This window comes from Chiloscyllium punctatum, chromosome 45 (genome assembly GCF_047496795.1).
Source record: "Chiloscyllium punctatum isolate Juve2018m chromosome 45, sChiPun1.3, whole genome shotgun sequence".
Classification (NCBI taxonomy): domain Eukaryota; kingdom Metazoa; phylum Chordata; class Chondrichthyes; order Orectolobiformes; family Hemiscylliidae; genus Chiloscyllium; species Chiloscyllium punctatum.
In genome coordinates, this window is record NC_092783.1 from 49,882,840 (window position 1) to 49,904,793 (window position 21,954).

The 21,954-nt window shown below is 40.1% G+C and overlaps 1 protein-coding gene across 1 annotated transcript in view; it reads left to right on the forward strand.

Annotated features, from left to right (window-relative positions):
- Positions 1-720: 720 nt before the first annotated feature.
- The window catches only part of LOC140467393 (G1/S-specific cyclin-D2-like), a 310,626-nt gene continuing 289,392 nt past the window's right edge, over positions 721-21,954 (forward strand). Inside the window, exon 1 of the mRNA XM_072563719.1 lies at positions 721-882. The gene's annotated coding sequence lies outside the window, so the exon portion shown is untranslated. The remainder of the gene's footprint in view (positions 883-21,954) is intronic.

The window sequence follows — 21,954 nt, forward strand, 5'->3', positions numbered from 1 at the left end:
TAATTGCCCACATTCCCAAGAACTGGCAATGCAAAAACATTTTGTGCTGAAGGATGAAGGAAAATCCTTGAAATCATTTAAGAGCAAAATTCATGAAACAGGGGAGGAGGTAGAGTTATTTTTGATGCACTTTTTTCGATGGGCTAAATGGCCTTTCTAATTTAATGTAAGTATCTCTAAGTGTCTCATGATCTTGTGAAAAGTTGTGTAAGCCTGAACTAAACGGGATAAGCATACCTCGAATATTTGTCAACATTTGTTTTTTTTCAAGTCCAAAGATAAGGAGCAATTCACTGGGGGGGGGGGGGAATGCAAACTTTTCTTTTGTTGAGGAAGTGAAAGAAAACGTGTTAACTGTCGCATAATGATTTATTAGTAAAATTAATGGCTTCCTCTCCATGGCGTGTAGCCTGGCGGACAGCTGAGCTGTTCAGTTACAACCACGATGAGCTGTCAAAGCCACTTCTGTCGTTTAGCTCTGCCGTGTTCCGACACAAAACTGCCAGAAGGCGTGAAAGGAAATCCCCCTCTTCCGGGCTGAATAACTACAAATCAAAATAGAGGGCGAAAACAGTAAACAATCAGCACGTTGACGTTTAAAGGTTTCGATGCAGATCAACCTCAAGGAATTAAAAGGTTGATCGCACGAACTGCTGTGCAGAGCAGGTTTGATCCAATGTTTCATTAAACTAGGGGGGTGGTGGGGGGAGAAAGCGGTTTATTAAGCTGAGAGATCCTCATCTCTGCAGGGATGAGGGAGCTTTGTGCTGCTTTGCAAATCCGTTCCTGTCATAAATCTGTGAAGGGTGCGGAAAAAAGTTTGAAACGGAGAAAAGGTATTTGGAAGAATAGAAGCAGCTCTGCCGGGGAAAAACAAAACAGGTAATGTTATTGTCCCAATTTTAATGCAATGTGTCTGAGCTGCTTTCTTTGTGTGATAAGTACTCTTTGTATTAATGCACAGGTATTGATGCATTTTTTTTAAAAAAAAGCTTATTTTCCTATTACAATTCTGCACCAGAAATGTCTGAAAACTTACAAAACAACAAGCTTCCCCCCCACCCCCCCTGCTCATTTTACTGTTCAAATGGACTCTTTTTAAGTTGGTAACGCAACCAGGGCAGAGACGTCGATGCATACAGATCAGCAGAAACATTACAAGATCAGCTTTTTTATCTTTCGAGAGCCCCACCTTTCTGAGTGACACATTGAATGGCGTCAAAACAATACTGACTAAAAAGAATGTTAAATTCAGTGACTCAGAATCATGTGAAAACAGGCTGTTTGCCTGTCGCGGAATGCTATAAAAGTGTGCTACAGTCATGTGTAAGAGGAAACGTGTTAAAAGTTAGGCTTTTGAGTTTGCACGTGAAATCAATGTGACATTGCTTATGCTTTCTTTAAACCCATTTTGTTGAGTTCAGTCGATTGTTTTCCTGGTGTACCCAACACACCTTGTCTTAAACCTCCTTTAAACTCCCAGGCCAATTATCTGGAATGTAAAACTAATATTGCTCTCAACTTTCTTAAAGTGTATTCATGGGATGTGGAGCATTTAGTGCCAATCCCTAATTGCTCAGATGGCTGATAAGAGTGTTGTTGTGGGTCCGGAGTCACACATAGGCCAGATCAGGTAAGAATGGCAGATTTCCTTCCATAAAGGATAGTAGGTTTCCAGAACTAGTAATTTTCCTGCCAGGGAACTATGTGACAGCTTGGAAATGGTTATCTTTCTCATTTTTCCTCCTTCTTGAGGAAAGAAATCTTTGAATTTGCTTCATAGTGATCCTGGATTAACTGCTTTGGATTTATTAACTATGTCGTGATTCCAAGTGTAAATTCCTAACCACACCCAATGACACCAGGAGCTGCTAGTGCCCTACCTCACCATCTTGTTTTCTTACAATTTTATCTCAGTTCATTTTTTCCCAGCTTTCTTCCCCCATTCCCCTCAAAGTTGTCAAGTCTTTGAGATATACAGTTGACTACATTGTCTAAATGGTCATTTTTCATAGGTGAACCAGACAATTGGGGTGAGCTTTAACCTGGTGGAGGTGATGGTGTATCAGTAGAATGTTAATCTATGTAATATTTGGGGACCTTAGTTGGAGTTCCATCCGGGCAATGGTGGAATTTGGACTAAAATGTGGAATTAAGAGTCTAATGAATACAATGAAATCATGGCTACAAAGCGGGGGAAAACCTAATGTCCTTTAGGGAAGGAAATCTGTCATCCTTACCTGGTCTGGATTGGTCACTGATGCCCGCATCCCAGAAATAACTTTTTAAAAAGTTGAGTCCATCATTAGTTTTACATCCCACAGCAATATTGAATAGTGAGTTCAGAACTCACTGCACTATGTGCTCCTTCCCAGATGAATAAAGATGAAGTCATTACCCTAGGAAACATCACAGATGAACCTGATCTTATCCTCACATTATGCTGATGTACATGTCTTTTCTGCATGGATTCGCCAGCTAGTAGGCAAACTTGGTACTGTGACCTTTCCCTCCCTCACCTCCCTCCAACCACAAGGAATGAACTTCGATTTCTCCAGTTTCCTCATTTCCCCTCCCCCCACCTTGTCTCAGTCCCAACCCTTGAACTCAGCACCACCTTCCTAACCTGCAATCTTCTTCCTTACCCCACCGCCCCCACTCCCACTCCGGCCAATCACCCTCACCTTAACCTCCTTCCACCTATTGTATTTCCAACGCCCCTCCCCCAAGTCCCTACTCCCTACCTTTTATCTTAGCCTGCTTGGCACACTTTCCTCATTCCTGAAGAAGGGCTCATGCCCGAAACTTCAATTCTCCTGCTCCTTGGATTATGCCTGACCTGCTGCGCTTTTCCAGCAACACATTTTCACCTCCCTCACCTTTCCCAGCCTGGTGAATGTTAAGACCAACTCCTATCAACTTCCCCATTCAACTAACTCTGTACAGTCCAGGAATTGAATCTTCAACTTTTAGAACTGCCAAATACTCATTTATTGCTGGACCAAGGGGCAGTCCAGCTTCATTAAAATACAAATCAGACCTTAAACATTCATATTGCCCTTTATCTCTCTCTTTATTGGTTGATAGAGTCCAACATGTAGATTGAGGAGATAACCATGAACACAATCAGTACTTCTCATTTAATTTTCTGATTGAGTGGCAAAAATTGGATACAGAATAATCCCTCACACTCTTTCCAAGAGAAAAAAATAACTTGCACTACTAATAACTAACCCGATAGTGTTGCTTAATTGCAAATATTATTAAGACTAACAACTGTGGATTTAAACTTAGTTACTTATCAAATGCAACATTCACTTTCATTATGTTATTTAAAATGTTGATGTCATCAATGCATTATGTAATGCCAGAAAGTGACACCAGCGTTAAGCATATTTATGAACAATGCTCTATTAAAAGAAAATTAACCCATTCACTTTAAACAGGTCAAGTCTTGATTAAGATATTACTTACAGGGATTTAATATGCCAATAGCATATAGTAAGACCATGTTGAATGTTACTTCAATTTGCAGCCTACTGATGATGAAATAGGAACATAGGGATAGATATAGGTGATTTAACTAGATTATGGCTGATTTGTGCCTCTATCCCATTTATGCAGCTTTGATCCATGTCCCTTAATACTTTCACCTAACAAAAGTCTCTTGAACTCAGTCTTTAAAAATGCAGTTGACAACGAATCCACAGCTTTTGTTGAAGGAAAATAGTCTTTGTTCCCTTTCCGTGAAAACCTGCACCTGAAGATTTTGTTTTGGAATTGTTTATTCATTTGATTGATAGAACTCGGGCATCGTTGGCTGGGAAACATTTATTTCCAGTCTTTAATTGCCCTTAGGGGAATGGTTGTAAGCAGCCTTCTCGAAACTCTGCAAGTTGTGTGGAATTGAGACACCCACAATTTTGACCTAGCAACAGTGAAGTAATGTAATATAGTTCCAAATCAGGATTGTACGTGCATTGACGGGAACTTGCAGGTTGTGGTGCTCTCATGCATTCATTGCCCTTATCATTCTGAGTGGTAGACGTCAGAGGTTTGGAAGGAAATGTTGAAGAAATCTTGCTCAGTTGCTGCAGCACATCTTGTCAATGGTACACACTACTGCTACTGTACATTTGTGGTGGATAGGGTGCTAATCAGGTGGGTTGTTTTCCTACCAGTTGGTCAAGCTTCAAATCATAGGTCATTCCTCAGACTTGCTCCTCTATTAAAATCAAAGCTAGTCATATTCCACATGGCACATTTTCACACTGTCCCTTTTCCCTTTGACATCTAGAAATCTACCATTCTCTGTCTTATGATTGAGCTTCCACAGCCCTCTGAGTAGGCAATTCCAAAGATTTGTCACACTGAGTGAAGAAGTTCCTCTTCATCTGTCTTTATTGCCTTTTCCTTCATTCTGAGACAAGATCATGATTCTCAATACATCCATCTTGCTTTGTCCTTAAACAATTTTGTAAGTTTCAATTAGATAACCCTTCACTTTACTAAGCTCCAGTGAACACCGGTCCAGTCTTCTCGTTCTCTCCTCAGAATAACCCTGCCAATCCAGGAATTAGTCTACTGGCCCTCCAGTGCACTCCCTCTATGAAAAGTACAGCCTGAAATAAGGAGACCAAATCTACAGTATGCCAGGTGTGATGTCACCAAGATTCTATCCAATTGAAGGAAGATACTTTACTCTGTACACAAATTCATTTGTGAGAAAGAACAGCAGACTCTTTGCCTTCTGAAATTGAAATACACCGCGACCTCACACCACATCCACTGGTTCTCCATTCTTTATTCTTGTAAACACCTAAGAAGCTTCTCATATGTGACTTACCTTTCACTGACTCTCCTCAATTAGTAATTATTTTCTAAGTGTCTAGCTTCACTTCCTTTACAACAGAATTAATAGAACTTTGAAAGATGATCACCAATGCTTTCATTATTTCTAAAGCCACTTCTTTCAACACTGAAGTGAGGAATATTGAGTCCTACAGATTGTAAACTTTCTGACCTACTAACATATACAGTACTGCTTTTTACCTTTCAGTTTCACATTCTTACTCAGCTTCTGTACCTATTATTCCAGGAAGATTTTTGTATCTTCCTGTCTAAACACAAAATAAAAAATTTAGGTCTGGAGTCATCGAACCCTTTGGTCCAACTTATGTAACAATTCTGCCATTTCACTCCTTTCTACTATGAATTCTTCTTTATCTGCCTATAATCGAACCATATTTTTCTTTACCAAATGTTTCTTCTTGACATTTATTTAGAGGTTTTTACTGTTGTATTTTATATTTCTTTCTGATTTATATTATATCATTGTCAGTTTCTGGGTTTCCATTTCCTGAATATTAAAATACTCACAATCTTCAGTCTTATTAATTTTTTTGGCAATTGTATAGCCACATCCTTTATTATAAGACAACATTTAACTTTATTAGCCACGTTGACTCACTTTTCCCCTAGAAGGAATGTATATTGGTTGAAAACTGTTAATTCTTTTAAACAGTTCATTGCCTAAGTACTATCATACAATTTAATGTATCTTCCCAGCCTACTGCTGCCTGGACTTTTATAGTTTCCTTTGTTTCGAATTAAAACCTTAGTTTCAGATTAGCATTCATCATTTTCAAACCTACTGAAAAGCTCCATCATATGGCCACTCTTCCCTAAAGGATCTGTTACAATGAGATTCTCAATATATAATGCTGATCTAAAATAGACTGTTCCCTAATTGTTTCTTTATCATACTTATCCAAAAAAAGCCATTTGATACACATTTGAATAATTCATCCTCCACAGCATTCGTGTTGATGGGATTTACCTAGTTAAATGTAGATTGAAATCACTCATAATTACTGCATTTCCTGTATTAAATGTACCTCTTAATACTATGTCATAAGTTACCTCTACAGTTTAGGAGTTTTATCAACTCCTACTAATATTTGCTGATCCTTTTATAGCTCCACCCAAACAGATTGTACATTTTGTTCTTCCAATTTTAAGATCTTCTCTCACTCATATATTGATCCTATTCCTTTTGTCTGCAAAAAACACTTCTCTTTCCTTTTTGCCTGTCTCTCCTGAGTGTTGGTAAAGCTTCACTCATACAGGCAAGCATCACACATGTATTCCATCACAATCCTGATTTGGATCTTGTAGAAGGTGGGCAAAGTTTGGAGAGTTAGGAGATGAGTTACTCACTGCGACTCTGTTCTTTGAGCCATAGTATTTATGTGACTAGTTTAAATCAGTTTTTGGTCAATGGTTTTTGGTGGTGGAATCCAGCAATGTCAAGGGGAGATGATTAGATTCTCTCTTTTTCTTGAAGATGATCATTGCCTGGCATTTGTGAAGTGCAAATGTTATTTCCAGTTATCAGACCTCGCATGACTCGGATTCTAAAGATCGGTGCACTTGTTTTGGATTCTTTTGTCAGAGAATATAGTTTCTCTTCATCTAACCATTCTAATCCTTTCTTCAAGTTCTTTAATGCACATTGTCCCCAGGTGTGGGTTTCCTCCAGGTGCTCCAGTTTCGTCCCACAGACCAAACTTGTGCAGGTCAGGGGGATAGGCCATGCTAAATTGCCCACAGTATCCAGGGATGTGCAGGCTAAATGGATTAGCTGTGGGAAATGCAGGGTTACAGGGATAGGGTAGGGGAGTAGAATGCTCTTTGCATGGTCAGTATGTAGTCAATGGGCTGAATGGCCTGCTTCCACACTCTAGGGATTTTATAATTCATCATGCCTCAGTTTAATATATTCATGAGAATATCAAAGCAAATTTATTCAACCTATCAACACAGCACCCCTCCAACAATTTATACCTCAAACTGACGCATTGCAGTGAATCTGCACTGCATCCTTTCTAGGTCAATATATCCTTCCTGAGACAATGCCCCAACTTGATTGAGGTGTCCAAGAACCTAAATTGTCTTCACAAGGTGGATGTGAAACAAGTGTTCCCATTGTGGATTGGTTCACTGTTTAAAAATTCATGGTCCCCCTTTCTGGGCCAACATAAGGAGAATTTTTCTCATACAATATTGCAACTGTGGAATTCCCTGCAATAGAAGTGGTGGAAGTGGGGGTAATTGAATATATTTAATTTTTGTTAATTCTTGTACAGAAGGAGATTAAAGGGTGGGGTGCAAAGATGGGAATGAAAAAATTAAAACATGAACAGATCAGCAATAAATTAATGAATAATGAAGCAGGTTTGAAAGACTATATGTTCATATATCAGACTTAATCTGGTACTGCAGTTGGGGTCTGACAAAGGCTCTATAGAACAGCATTACAGAAGATAAATTGTTTAGCTACCATTCCTTCCTTTCAAAGATGTTTTTGTGTCATGTTTGCTAGGAAAGTTCTGGGCATAAATAAAATCATATTATTCAATTAACTGTTGATACAGGACCTTTAACTGTGCTGTAAAATAATGGGTCAAATGACACAGACACACTGTTACAGTTGAGCCAAAAGCAGGAATTGATATTTATGGCATTAATTAAAACAGGTTCTCTGAAATGTGAAATGTTCCCACCTTAGTGCAGTTTAATGTTGACCTCTAATGTTACTGCTCTGCATGACTTAGTGTGAAATGGCAGGTGCAACACTGGGCTGAGAACATAACCCGCAGAAACGCAGTGCAAGCTTCAATAAAATAATAATTTGGGGTAGGTATCCAGCCACCATGTCTGAGTCTACCAGTTCTTGTTTCACTAATTGAAAAGCTCAAAGTGCCAATTCCTGATTCCAAATAAGTATTACATGTATCTTGTAGAAGGGTCATCTTAGTTATCAGTTACAGAACTGGAATGACGGATACTTTCACAGAAGAAATTACTGTTATGATTTCCATGGGGATACCATTACCCAAAATGACAAAGTATTCCAAATTATCCTGAAATTAAGAAATTGCCAACACATTCCCCTTTTTGTAAGTGGTTCGAACTACCTCCCTATAGCCCTAAGATACAAGGAGCTCTCGAATGCTGTCTATCATTAGGTCTGGACATTAACAATCAGTCCTATCTTTGCATTACCTAAGAGTGATTATTTGCCTATTCTTTGGATTTCCAATTAATTCCTTTCTTTCTATACAATAGACAAAGTACGTATCCCCATATTTAGTTCTCTAGTACTATGATTTCATCCTCACTTTCTGAATCCCAATAACAGAATTTCTGATGAAGGGCTTATGGCCGAAACATCAATTCTCCTGATCCTCGGATGCTGTCTGACCTGCTGCGCTTTTCCAGCACCACACTCGACACAAGTTTATCATCTGCTTGCATTTTTTTAATATTCTTATTCTCCACACATCACACAACAGTTACTGCATTTCAAAGAACTTGTGTGAATGTGTTTTAGAAGTTTAAAAATGATAAGGAATGATCTAAATAACTACAGCAGCTTGCATTTTGTAGAATGCTTTTAACCTAATCAAATGTTCCAAAGGGTTTAGTGTAATTATTTCCTACTTTCTTTAAATCTCCCTCTGCTGTGCATTTTTCCTATCCATCCATGTTAAACTGTGAGGTGTACATGAGTTTCCAAGCAATAATATCCAATTGGATTTTTCTAATCCCTCAAGTTCTAAAGCTGTACCATCACTTACAAGGATACATGTTGACTTTGTGCAATAGCATAAAATGGTGAACTCTTTTAAATTTCTCAAGTCATTGGAAATAAAATCACGGGAGGTCTGTTGATCTACGAACAATTGTTATACATTACTGTGCCTCTATCATAGTTTTCACGTCATAGAGTCATAGAGACGTACAACATTGAAACAGACCTTTCAGTCCAACCCGTTCATGCCGACCAGATATCCCAACCCAATCTAGTCCCACATGCCAGCACCCGGCCCATATCCCTCCAAACCCTTCCTATTCACATACCCATCTAAATGCCTTTTAAATTCAAAGTTTGGGATAAGATTTGTAGCTTGGGTGCTCGTTGTTGTGGTTCTGTTCACCGAGCTGGGAATTGGTCTTGCAAACGTTTCGTCCCCTGTCTAGGTGACATCGTCAGTGCTTGGGAGCCTCCTGTGAAGCGCTTCTGTGCTGTTTCCTCCAGCATTTATAGTGGCTTGTCTCTGCCGCTTCCGGTTGTCAGTTCGAGCTGTCCGCTGTGGTGGCCGGTATATTGGGTCCAGGTCGATGTGTTTGTTGATAGAGTCTGTGGATGAGTGCCATGCCTCTAGGAATTCCCTAGCTGTTCTCTGTTTGGCTTGCCCTATAATGGTAGTGTTGTCCCAGTCGAATTCATGTTGCTTGTCGTCTGTGTGTGTGGCTACTAAGGATAGCTGGTCGTGTCGTTTTGTGGCTAGTTGGTGTTCGTGTATACGGATCGTTAACTGTCTTCCTGTTTGTCCGATGTAGTGTTTTGTGCAGTCCTTGCATGGGATTTTGTACACTACATTAGTTTTCCTCATTTTGGGTATCGGGTCCTTCGTTCTGGTCCTTTGTAATGGTTACCATTATAGGGCAAGCCAAACAGAGAACAGCTAGGGAATTCCTAGAGGCATGGCACTCATCCACAGACTCTATCAACAAACACATCGACCCGGACCCAATATACCGGCCACTACAGTAGACATCTCGAACTGACAACCGGAAGCGACAGAGACAGGCCACTATAAATGCCGGAGGAAACAGCACAGAAGCGCTTCACAGGAGGCTCCCAAGCACTGACGATGTCACCTAGACAGGGGACAAAACGTTTGCAAGCCAAAATTCCCTGCCTTTTAAATGTTGCAATTGTACCAGCCTCCACCACTTCCTCTGGCAGCTCATTCCATACATATACCACCCTCTGTGAAAAAGTTGCCCTTTAGTCTCTTTTATATCTTCCCCTCTCACCTAAACCTATGCCCTCTAGTTCTGGACTCCTCGACCCCAGAGAAAAGATTTTGTCTATTTATCCTATCCATGCCCCTCATAATTTTGTAAACCTTTATAAGGTCACCTCTCAGCCTCCCACACTCCAGGGGAAACAGGCAGATATCATCTCAGGTTTCATGTTACTCACATGATCAGACCACTTTTCACCTGTGATTAACAGTTAGAAGGTATAAGAGAATGGCCGAGAAGAGTTTTGTTCAAATGTGCCCACTCCTTCTCTTTGGGAACTGTACATTTGATTTTAAAAAAAAGACTTCTCAGGATGACAGAGCAGAGATCTGAAAATACAGGACTTTGGGAATAGGCAGGCTGGATCCTTTTTTTGAGTGCTACAAATTGGGAGAGTAAAACCTTCTGAAGAGACAGTCCAATTCTAATGGAATGTTTAAAGGGAAAATTATAAACCCATTTTATACCAGTTCTTGTTCACATCAAATTCTGGAACATCTGCAGTTTCCAATATTTATGATGTCTTAATCAGTTTTCCAAAGGTACGGTGATTTAACGTTCTCTCCTTTCAACACTGTCACTTCAAATTGCTAATAATGTTATGACTGAGAACCACTCAGTACTTTTCAAGCAAGATGGAAATATGAATTCTAAGTCAACAGGAAAGTTCAGAACAATAGAAATCTCTATTTTTAATTATAAGCTATATTCATGAAGATGCAGGTAGGAATCGGGATTTTTAAGTATAAAGAAAGATTTGACATGCTCAGATTACTTCCTTTGAAACAGAGAAGGCTGAGATGTGACTTAATTGAAGGATATAAAATGAAGAGGGGTCCAGGTGGGATGGATAGGAAATATGTGTCTCCCATAACAGCGAGGTTAAGAACTAGGGGCCATTAACTTAAAGCAAATGGTCAAAGATTAGAAGAGAATTGAGGAGATTTTTTTGTATTAGAGATGGTGGTAGCCTGAGTTTAAAAGGGTGGCAGGGACAAAAACTCTCAACACATTTAAGAAATATCTAGATGTTCGCACTTGTAATCTATAGGCTTCCTAGCCTTCAGGATTACGCCAGAGTTTACAAGAGTTGAAGATTAAAATCCTAGGACACTGCTGCACACAAGCTAATTGAAGAATAACAAGGGCATTTAAACTTTTGATAAAGTTCCTCAGTTACAATAATATTACAGATTTGAAAAAGTGGCTGCTCAGCAGAGTAGGATGTCTGAAGCTGGGAGATCATGCAATGAAAGTTTCAGAACTATATCCAATTGGTGTTGGCAATCCTATTGGACCACAGTGTGGAAAGTGGAATTAAGCTATATGTTTCTATTTAGGCTGGCCATGATGGGCCAAATGGTCTCCTGCTGTGCCATAAATGTTTCATATCTCATTATTCCTATGACACAGCAGTTTTAGAATGGATTTGTTACTTAACCTACAGTGCAGGCACAAGGGTCATGTTTTTTCACTCTTTGGAAATTGGGCTGCATGACATCTAACTATAATGTTAAAAGCAGATGAGGAGGAATGGAATGGCTCTCAGCTTTTCCCACTCTTTGCTAGTTTGTGACAGGGTTTTAAATTTAAAAAGGATGTGTTATCCAATTCGGTGTCAACTTCTCTGATTGCATGCAGGCTGTAAATAATTAGTCAGACAGGATGTTTTGAGCAAAACAAGTAAGGTGTTAGTTTTATTGTGCTAGAACATACCCGGCTAAAAATATTAAATACTACAAATGTAATAAGTCATCTCAACTCCTACAACTCACACACAATTATAGACACTTGAATATGAAGGGTATAAATTACAGAATAGAGGAGTTCAATAGAAGAAGAAAGATAAGAGTTTACTGGTTGTAGCTGACTGCCTTGTCTGGCTTTAGCTCTCCAAGGTTTTAGTCTTCGGCTGGTAGATTAAGGATATAGGTGGTGTCTTCTCCATCTCCGGAATTGCTGTTGTGGAAACTGAAGTCACTTATAAATTCACGAATGGGATACAGTATAATTAGCTAGGCCAATGGTCCTTTTGGAGAAGAGAACAAAAGAACAGACTATTACTTCAATGGAGAAAAATTGCAGAAAGTTGCAACACAAAGGAAGTTGGGGGTGCTTGAGCACAAAAGTAAAGCTACCACACAGGTACAGCAGGCATTCAGGAAGGGAAATGGAATTTTGGCTCTTATTTCGAGAGGGTTGGAGTAGAAGAGTTGGGAAGTCTGTACAAAGTGCTGGTGAGACCACATTTGGACTAATGTGAGCAGCTTTAGAACATAAGATACAACATAGAGCAGTATAGCACAGGAACAGACCCTTCAGCTCATCATGTCTGAGCAGATCATGATGCCATTCTAAACTAATTCCACCTGCCTGCACATTTATTCTATTTATTCCCTGCCTATTTATGTGTCTGTCTAAATGCCAACTCAGCATTGCTATCATAGCTGCTTCCACCACCCACCCTGGTGGAGACACCTCCCACCCTCTTCGCAAAAACTTCCCCAGTATATCTCCTTTAAAGTCTCCTCCTCTCACCTTAGATCTATGCCCCCTAATATTTGAGATTCCTATCCTGGTAAAAAAAAGACTCTGACTATCCATCCTATCAATGCCTCAATTTTACATATTTGCAACTTCTGATGCTCTAGCAAGATCAATCCAAGTTTGCCCAAACTAACATCTTCTGCACCCTCTCCAAAATCTCCATTTTCTTCCTATTGTGTGGTGACTAGAACTGTACACAATACTCCAAATGTGATCTAATTAATGTTTCATATGGATTCAACATGACTGGCCAACTTTTAAACTTAGTGACCTGACCAAAGAAGGTAAACATGTCATACGCCTTCTTTAACACCATATCTCCTTGTATTGCCACTTTCAGGAAGCTGTGGACTTGCACCCCAAGATCCCTCTGTATATCAGCACTCCTAATGGTACTGCCATTTACTGCATAGTTTCTTCTTGCATTTGACTCACCAAAATGTATCACCTCACACTTATCCAGATTAAATGCCATCTGCCATTTCTCCACCCAAATTTCCAATTGATCTATATCCTGCTGCATTCTTTGACAATCTTCCTCACTATCCACAACTCCATCAATTTTCATGTCACATGCAAACTCACTAATTTGAACCTATATTTTTATCTAAATCATTTATATATATTACAAACCAGAGGTCCCAGCACTGATCTTTGCAGAAGATCAGACCTACAGTCAGAAAAACACCCAAACAATCATAAGACGTAGGAGCAGGAATTAAGCCATTCAGCCCGTCAAGTCTGTTCTGCCATTCAATCATGGCTGTAGGTTTTTCAACCTCATTTTCCCTCTTTCTCCTCATAACCTTTTATCCCCCTGACAGTCAAGAATTTATCGATCTGTTTAAAATATACTCAATAACCTGGCCTCCACAACCTTCTGTGGCAATGATTTCCACAGATTCACCACTCTCTGGCTAAAGTAGTTTCACCTTACTTCTGTTCTAAAGGGTCTTCCCTTTACTCTAACGCTGTGCTCCTGGGTCCTCGTCTCTCCTGCCAATGGAAACATCTGCTCAATGTCCACTTTGTCCAGGCCATTCAGTATTCTGAATGTTTCAATTAGATCCCCCATCATCCTTCAAAATTCCATCATGTACAGCTCCAGAGTCCTCAAACACTCTGCATCATACTCTTGAACCTCTTCTGGACCCACTCCAGGGCCAATACATCCTTCTTGAGTTATGGGACCCAAAATTGCCCACAATATTCTAATTGTGGTCTGACCAGAGCCTTATAAAGCCTTCAAAGTACATCACTGCTTTTATATTCTAGTCCTATCTAGATTACTGATAACATTTTTTTGCCTTCCTAACTACCAACTCAACCTGCAAGTTTACCATAAGAGAAACCTGGATGAGGACTCAAGTCCCTTTGCGCTACAGCTTTCTGAAATTTCTGCCATTTAGAAAATAGTCCATGCCTCTATTCTTCTTACCAAAGTGCATGACCTCACACTTTCCCATATTGTATTTCATCTGCCACTTCATTGCCCATTCTCCTAATGTGTCTAAATCTTTCTGCAGCCTCTCCACCTCAATACTACCTGCCCCTCCACCTATCTTTGTATCATCTGCAAACTTAGCGAGAATGCCCTCAATTCCTTCATCCAGATCATTAATGTATGAAGTGAAATATTGACCCATGTGGAATACCGCTAGTCACTGGGTTCCATCCTGAGAAGGACTCTTTTATCCCCATTCTCTGCCTTCTGCCAGACAGCCAGTCTTCTATCCATGCTAGTACCTTGCCTCTTACATCATGGGCCATTATCTTACTCAGCAGCCTCATGTGCAACACCTTATCAAAGGCCTTTTTTGACTTAGACAATTTGTATCTAATTTACCAATTCACCATGGATCCCACGTGACGTAATCTTCTGGACCAGCCCATCATAAGGGACCTTGTCAATTGCTTTAGTAAAGTCCATGCAGAAAACATCCAATGTTCTACCCTCATCAATCATCTTCTTTACTTCCTCAAAAGGCTTAATCAAATTTATGAGACAAGACCTCTCCTTCTCAGAGCTATGCTGACTACTCCTTTAAATCAATTTTTTTCCAAAGACAAGTATCTTATCTCCCTATGAGTCTTCTCCAATAATGATACCTACCATTGATGTAAGGCTCATCAGTCTATAAGTTTCTGGATTATGTCTGTTGCCCTTCTTAAACAAAGGAACAACACTGGTTATTCTCCAGTCATCTGGGACCTCTTCTGGTGATTAAAGAACATACAAAAATCTCTGTCAAGGCCTCAGCAATCTCCTCCCTTGCCACCTTTAGTAACCTGGGCTAGATTCTTATTTACTTTAATGTTTTCGAGACACTAAACACCTCCTTCTTAATTTTGACATGCCCTAAAATGTCAACATACCCCAAAATGTCAACATACCCCTCATTAATCTTACCATCATCCTTGCCTTTCTTAGTGAATACCAGTGGAGAGTTCTCATTAAGGACCTCACCCATTTCCTCTGTCTCCAAGCATAAATTCCCTCATACATTCTTCAGTGAACGTGCCCTTCCTCAGCAAATCTCATGCTCCTAATATGCTTATAAAATGCCTTGGGATTCTCTTTAATCCTACTTGCTAAGGACACTTTACGGCCCTTCTAGCCGTTAGAATTTATTTTTAAGTTCTTCCCTGCTTCCTTTATATTCCTCAAGGCCTTGTCTGGTTTCAGTTTCCTAAACCATACATATGCTTCCTGTTTCTTTTTGACTATACTTGCAATAACACTTGTCATCCAGGGTTCCCAAATCTCGCCATCCTTATCTTTCATCCTCAGTGGCCCTGAACTCTGATCAACTGGACTTTAAATACTCCCATATGTCAGTTGTGGAGTTACCCTCAAACAGCCACGCTGCCCCCCCCCCCCGAATTAATTTCTCCAGTTCCTGCCGAATACTGTTGTATTTGCCTTCTCAATTTAGCACTTCCACCTGACAACTCAACTTATCTTTATCCACAACTAACTTAAAATTACATAATTATGATCACTGTTCCCAAAATGTTCTCCCACTGAAACTTTGATCATTCCCTATTACAAGATCTAATATGGCCCATTCCCTAGTTGGACTATCTACATATTGATTGAACAAAACCTCCTGGAAGCACCTACCAAGTTCTGCCCCAACTAAGCCTCTGGCAATAAGGGAGCCCCAGTAAATATTGGGAAAACTTATAAAAACAACAAATTGGGTATTTTTATCTTTCTACGTTTACCTTTACATATCTGTTCCTCTATCTCCTGGCTTGTGGGAGACCTATAGTATAACCCCATCATAGTGCTTGCACTTTTCTTATTACTGAGTTCTACACAAATGTCCTTGCTGGATAGACCCTTCAAGATATCGTCTCTTGGTGCAGATGTGACATTTTCCTTCAAAGGTAATGTAACTCCTCCATCCCTTTTACAATACTCTCTCTTGTGCCAAAAATCTCTAAACCCTGGAATGTTGAGCTGCCAGTCCTATCCTTCTCTCAACCAAGTTTCTGAATTGTCTCAACATAATAGCTCCATGTAGTACTCCAAGTCTAAACTCGCCTGTCTTCCTGTTGTTTTCTTTGCATTAAAATAAATATAACTCAGACCTCCAGTTCCGGTGTGTTCATTAACTTGGCACAGCCTGTTCGTCCTATTGGGCTGACTTGACTTAACCTCTACCTTCTCCTCAATCGCTCCAATGCTCTGGTTCCACTCATTACTGCACTAGTTTAAACCCTTCTAAGCAGCACTAGCAAACCCCCCTGCCAGGATGTTGGTGCCCCTCCAGAATAGGTACAACACGTCCTTCATGTATCGGTCCCATCTGCCCTGAAAGAGATCACAATGATCCAGTGATTTGAAACTGCCTTCCTACATCAGCTCTTTGGTCACCTTTTATTTAAAGAAAGATATTACTTCACTGGAGGTAGTTCAGAGAAGGTTCACTGTGATGATGCCTGGAGTGGAGGGAATGAGACAAAATTGGGCAGCATTGTAGACAGTGCTGACAACAGCATAAAATTACAGCAAGATACAGATCATTTAGATGAACAAAGCTGTGGCAAATGAATTCTGAGATAAGAAAGTGTGAGGTCATCCATTTTGAACAGAAAAAGGTTAGATCAGGGTATTTTTAGAACTCTCAAAGTTAAATAGAGTGGATGGTCAATGAGATTTGGGGTTCAGGCACATAGCTCTTGAAAATACCACAAACAGATGATGCAAGTAGTCAAGATGGCTAATGGAATGCTGAATTTCACATTTTAAGAGCTGGAGCACAGGGATGCAGACAATATGCTGCAGTTATGCAAAAACCCTAGTAGACGTCACTTCGAGTACTATCAGTGAATGTGGACATCAAACCTTCAAAGGGATGTTTTGGTTCTGGAGGGAGCTCAAAACAGGTTTGCAAGGTCAGTGTACTTCAGCGTTAAGTAATGAGCCTTATTCTCTATAATTTAGAATGTTAAGGGGTGATCTAATCGAGGTCTTCAGGATATTAACAGGAAAAGACAAGTTAGATAAAAATAAACTATTTCCACTGATTGAAGATTCCAGAACCAGGGGTCATGGTCTAAGAATTAGGGTGAGGCCTTCAGGAGTGATGTTAGAAAGCACTTCTACACACAGAGAGTAGTGGATGCTTGGAACGCACTTCCTCAAACAGTGGTCAATGCGAACTCAGTTGTTAAATTTAAATTGAGGAAGACAAATTTCTATTGAGCAAAGGATATGGGCCCAATGAAGGTATATGGAGTTAGACCAGCCATGTTCTTATTGAATGGCAGAGCAGGCTTGAAGGGCAGAATGGCCTGCTCCTGTTGCTATGTTCCTATGAATGTCTAATGAACATAGGTTAAATAGGTTGGAATTTAGAAGGATGAAAGGTTATCCCACTAAAACATATCGGATTCTGAAGGGGCTTGACAGGTTACATGCTAAGAGGATGCTTACCCTCACAGGACCAGAGGGCATTTGTCAGGATAAAGTGCACCAATTAAAGACTGAGATGAGGAGGAATTTCTTCTCTCAGACGGCTCTGAGTCTTTGGAACTTCTTGCCGCAGATTGCTGTGAAGGCAGAGGTCTTGTCTGTATTTAAGGCTGAGATAGACTCTTGATCAATGGCAAATCAATGGTTATGTTCCAGTGCTGAAGAGATTGAATGTTGCAGGTGGTGGATGAAGTTCCTATCTCATCGGCTGCCTTGTCCTAAATCATATTGAGCTTCTTGAGTGTCATTAGATTTTGAGCTCCCTATTTGCATGTATAAAGGGCAAAATATTTGCTAAAGACATCAGTCTTGGCTGCCTTTATTTGCTGCTTTACTAATATTACAAGCAGCAGGGAGTGTGATTGTGCATTCAGCCTCTCTTTATATAGATGTAAAATGGACACAAATTTCTAATCTTCCACCTTTTGAAGTGTTTTAAAAATACATGGATGAGGAGGGAATGCAGAGCTCTCACCTGGCAGCCACAGTGCAATGTGCTACCTGACAAATTTAACACAAGTCTACGTGGCTACAATTTCCACTCTGCACTTAGCAGACCATTATCTTGCTTTTGTCTTTATATTGGCAACATACTATAAGCACGACGTAGATAATAATAAATCTGTTATACTTTTACATTAGTGCACACCAGTGTGTATCAAATAAAAGCAATCCTTATTCTACGGTTTTGTATGCTGTTATAATGACGTATGATAAGAGACATTACAATGAGTTGAATCTTTCTGGTACTTTCTGGGAGAGAGCAGGGCTGTTATAATGATGGAGGGAGGTGTTGAATGTGGAGCCTGATGTCTTCTCACTGCGACATCATATAGTGGGGAAACTCGGAAACTTGCCTGCCCAATGGTAGCTAATCAGGCCATTTAACTGTTCAATAAGGACTACCTGAACCTCCATGGGCATTTTGCATCAGGATGAACAACTGTTGGAGTGGGGGCCCTTCTTGAATAGTAACCCAAAAGCCCACAGAGGAGCCTTCACCAATGGCAATGGCCGCCCTTGTGGCCATACACAGCTGATGGTACATGTCAGCCTCACTACCGTCACACCCTCAACTACCACCACCACCACCAACCATTACCTCTCATGCTATCAACTTTACTCCAACCATACTCATTTCTTCTCAACATAATATCACCATTGAGACTCTGTCCCACTGGAGATGCAGTCCCAGCACTTACTAGCACTAGGGAACAGCTCTGCTCAAAACAGCATCCCTGATTGGACTTAGCCACAGTGGTGGATGTGTTAATTAGCTGCAGTCAGCAAAATAACACGTCTTGTTCCAGCAGCACCTAATGAAGTCTGGTCACATGTCCCATTTTGACCCTAGCAGAGGACCTTCCAGGTAAGTAGAAGAATTCATTCCAATATCGCATCTTTTTTGACGTTTGCTTCTGCAATCACGGTTATTAATTTAGGGCAGCTATTTTCATAGAATTTCAGCACACAAAGAGACCAATCTATCTAACTACTCGAAATTTGTTTTTATGCCCCACTGCTATTTTAATTCACTCACAGGATGAGGGCATCGTTGGCTAGGCCAGCATTTATTGCCCACCCCTAATTGTCCAGAGGGCAGTTAAGAGTGAACCACATTGCATTCGATCTGGAGTCAAATGTAGGCCAAATGAGGTAAGGATGGTAAAGGACAGTAGTGAACCAGATGATTTTTTTACCTTACAATGGTTTCATCGTCATCATTAGACCTTTAATTTGAGGTTCTTTATTTAATTCAAATTCCACCATCTGCCATGATGAGATTTGAGCCCAGATTCCCAGGGTATTGGCTGAGTTTCTGGATTAATAGTCAAATGATAATACCACTAGGCCATCAACTTCCCATCCTCCTAGCTTTCCTTCCATAACATTATCAGAATCACCTCTGTTCTCTTCACCTTTGTGTGCTTATGTAGTTTCCTTTTACATGTATTTATACAATTCACCTCAACCACTCCCTTTCGTAGCCACTTCCACTAAGTCACCAGTCTCTGGGTTTAGATGGTTCTTCTGAATCCCCTACTGATTTAATTAATTCTCTGTTTGCATGAACGAAGGAATTCAGGTGCCTTCAATTTGTATCAGTAGGAATTGGAATTTTTTTTTCAAAGAAACTTTGGAACATTTACAGTCAACCTGCTGTAAGAGGCACGCCTGCTTATCAAATCATCAAATTGCATCTTCCTTGTGAAATGTCATTTGCAGATTTGAGTCATGTATTGCAACAAAATAAACCGCACATTGTCAGATGTTTGTTGTCAATTGCATCTAACTTTACCTGTGAAAACAGGATATATACATCAGGCCGACTTTTCAGCAGTACACAGGAAGATATTTAAATCACGTAGGTGGGTGTCACAACAAATATGCTGAACAGCAAAATGCTATACATATTTCAGAATTATTTTCTAAACATTTAGGGTTCAGAACAAAATTTAACAGGTAGCTTTGTGCAATCAGTTGTACCTTGCAGATTTTGGTTACTGTGATGCTTGGCTGTACATACATTTGTTAATATTGTACAATAACAACCTCCATTTAATTCTGACTAACAAAGTAAAGTTTGGTAAAATGTTTCATGAGGATATCAACAAGCAAAATTTGTACCAAGTAACACACGGAGAAAATGCAACACCTGAACATAGTTTACCACCAGTGACCAAAAGTTTGATGAAAGAGATAGAATTCAGGGAGTGTCTAAAATGAAGAGAGAGATAACAAGTTGGAATGGTTTAGTAAGGCAATTCTGCAGCTAGGGATTTGCAGTCAAAGACATAGCTAACAATGGTGGACCAATAAAAGGTGAGCAAATACAAGAATTGGAGGAGTGCAACTAGACCTCACGCAGTTGTGAAGTATGATGTGGAGGAGTGGTGTTGGACTGGGGTGGGCAAAGTTAAAAATCTCACAACATTAGGTTATTGTCCAACAGGCTTATTTGGAAGCACTAGTTTGTGGACCACTGCTCCTCATCAGTTGTTTGTGGAGTATAAGAACATGAGACACAGAATTTATAGCAAAAGATTACAAAGTCATGCAATTGAAATGATATATTGAACAAACTTGGAATGTTGTTAAGTCTTTCATGATTTAGGATGGGTTGCAGGTTTCGGTTCATTGTAAAGTAGAAAGAGGTTACAGTGATACAGAGGAACAATGCCATTTGAAAACAATTATGAGAATTTTAACACTAAAGTGTTTCCAGACTGGAAGCCAAATTAAGTCAACAAGCACAGGGAAGTTGGGTCAAAGAATTTAGTGTGATTAAGGAATAAGTGTATGAAGGCTGCAAAGAATGAGACTAATTGGAGAGCATTGCATTATTTGAATCTAAAGGTAACCTAGCGAAGGATGGGAGTATCAGCAGCAGAGTCTAGATTAGAGTGGTGCTGGAAAAGCACAGCAGGTCAAGCAGCATCCGAGGAGTAGGAAAATTGACATTTCAGGCAGGACTGAAGGCAAGGTGCCTCCAGGGTGGAGAGATAAATGGGAGGGGAGTGGGATTGGGGAGAAGGTAGCAAAGAGTACAATAGGTGGATGGGGTGGGGATGGACGTGAAAGGTCGGGGTGGGGGGAAGGTAGCAAAAAGTACAATGGGTGGATGGGGGTGGGGATGAAGGTGATAGGTCAGAGAGGAGGGTGGAGCGGATAGATGGGAAGGAAGATTGGCAGGTAGGACAGGTCATGAGGATGGTGCCGACAGATCTGTGCCAGGGCTGAAATGAACACCTTCACAAAAATAGAGGTAGGTAGGAATGGTGATGGGGAAGATACGGGGGTCAGAAGATCATCTGAGGGTCAAATCAGCTGCAGCTGTATTGTTCAGAGAGATGCCAAATTTTTTCTCTTGCTTTTTACGTTTTAATGTGTAATATTTTGGAATATCCAAAGGTGAACTTGCTTTAACTTGGACAGCTGATTAGACAGAACATCAAAAAAAAAACAAAGAATGATTAAGAAACCAATGTTAAAAATCACACAACACCAGATTATAGTCCAACAAGTTTACTTTGGAACCACTAGCTTTCAGAGCACTGCTCCTTCATCAGGTAGTTGTCAGGTAGATGTGAGAGCAGCACTCCATGTATAGATTACTCTCCGGGAATATACAAGGAGAAGGGATAAAATGCCAATTCCAAATCCACTGAAGTGGATTACTGCAACTGCACACTCCTGGATTTGAGTGTTCCTGTGCTGTGATGGCTATAGTCGAGGAACTATCCCCTCATTATCCCTGTGTTGCCTCTCCATCTCAGAGTGTTGTAAACAAGTTTAAAGGAAGCACAATGAAGGACTTCTGTCATCCTGAATTCTGGAATTCAATTCCAGTTGAAGTGCATCTTACCTTCAGATATTCAGTCAGTCTACAAAACTAAGGATCTTGAACCAACTATACATCCATGAATGTTGATGTTATCGGTAACATCCACTACAATGGCTGCAACATTCAACAATCCACTCTAACAGACTGAAATGTACATCTGTTTTTTAGAAATCTTTATCTTTTTGGACACCCCTTTTAT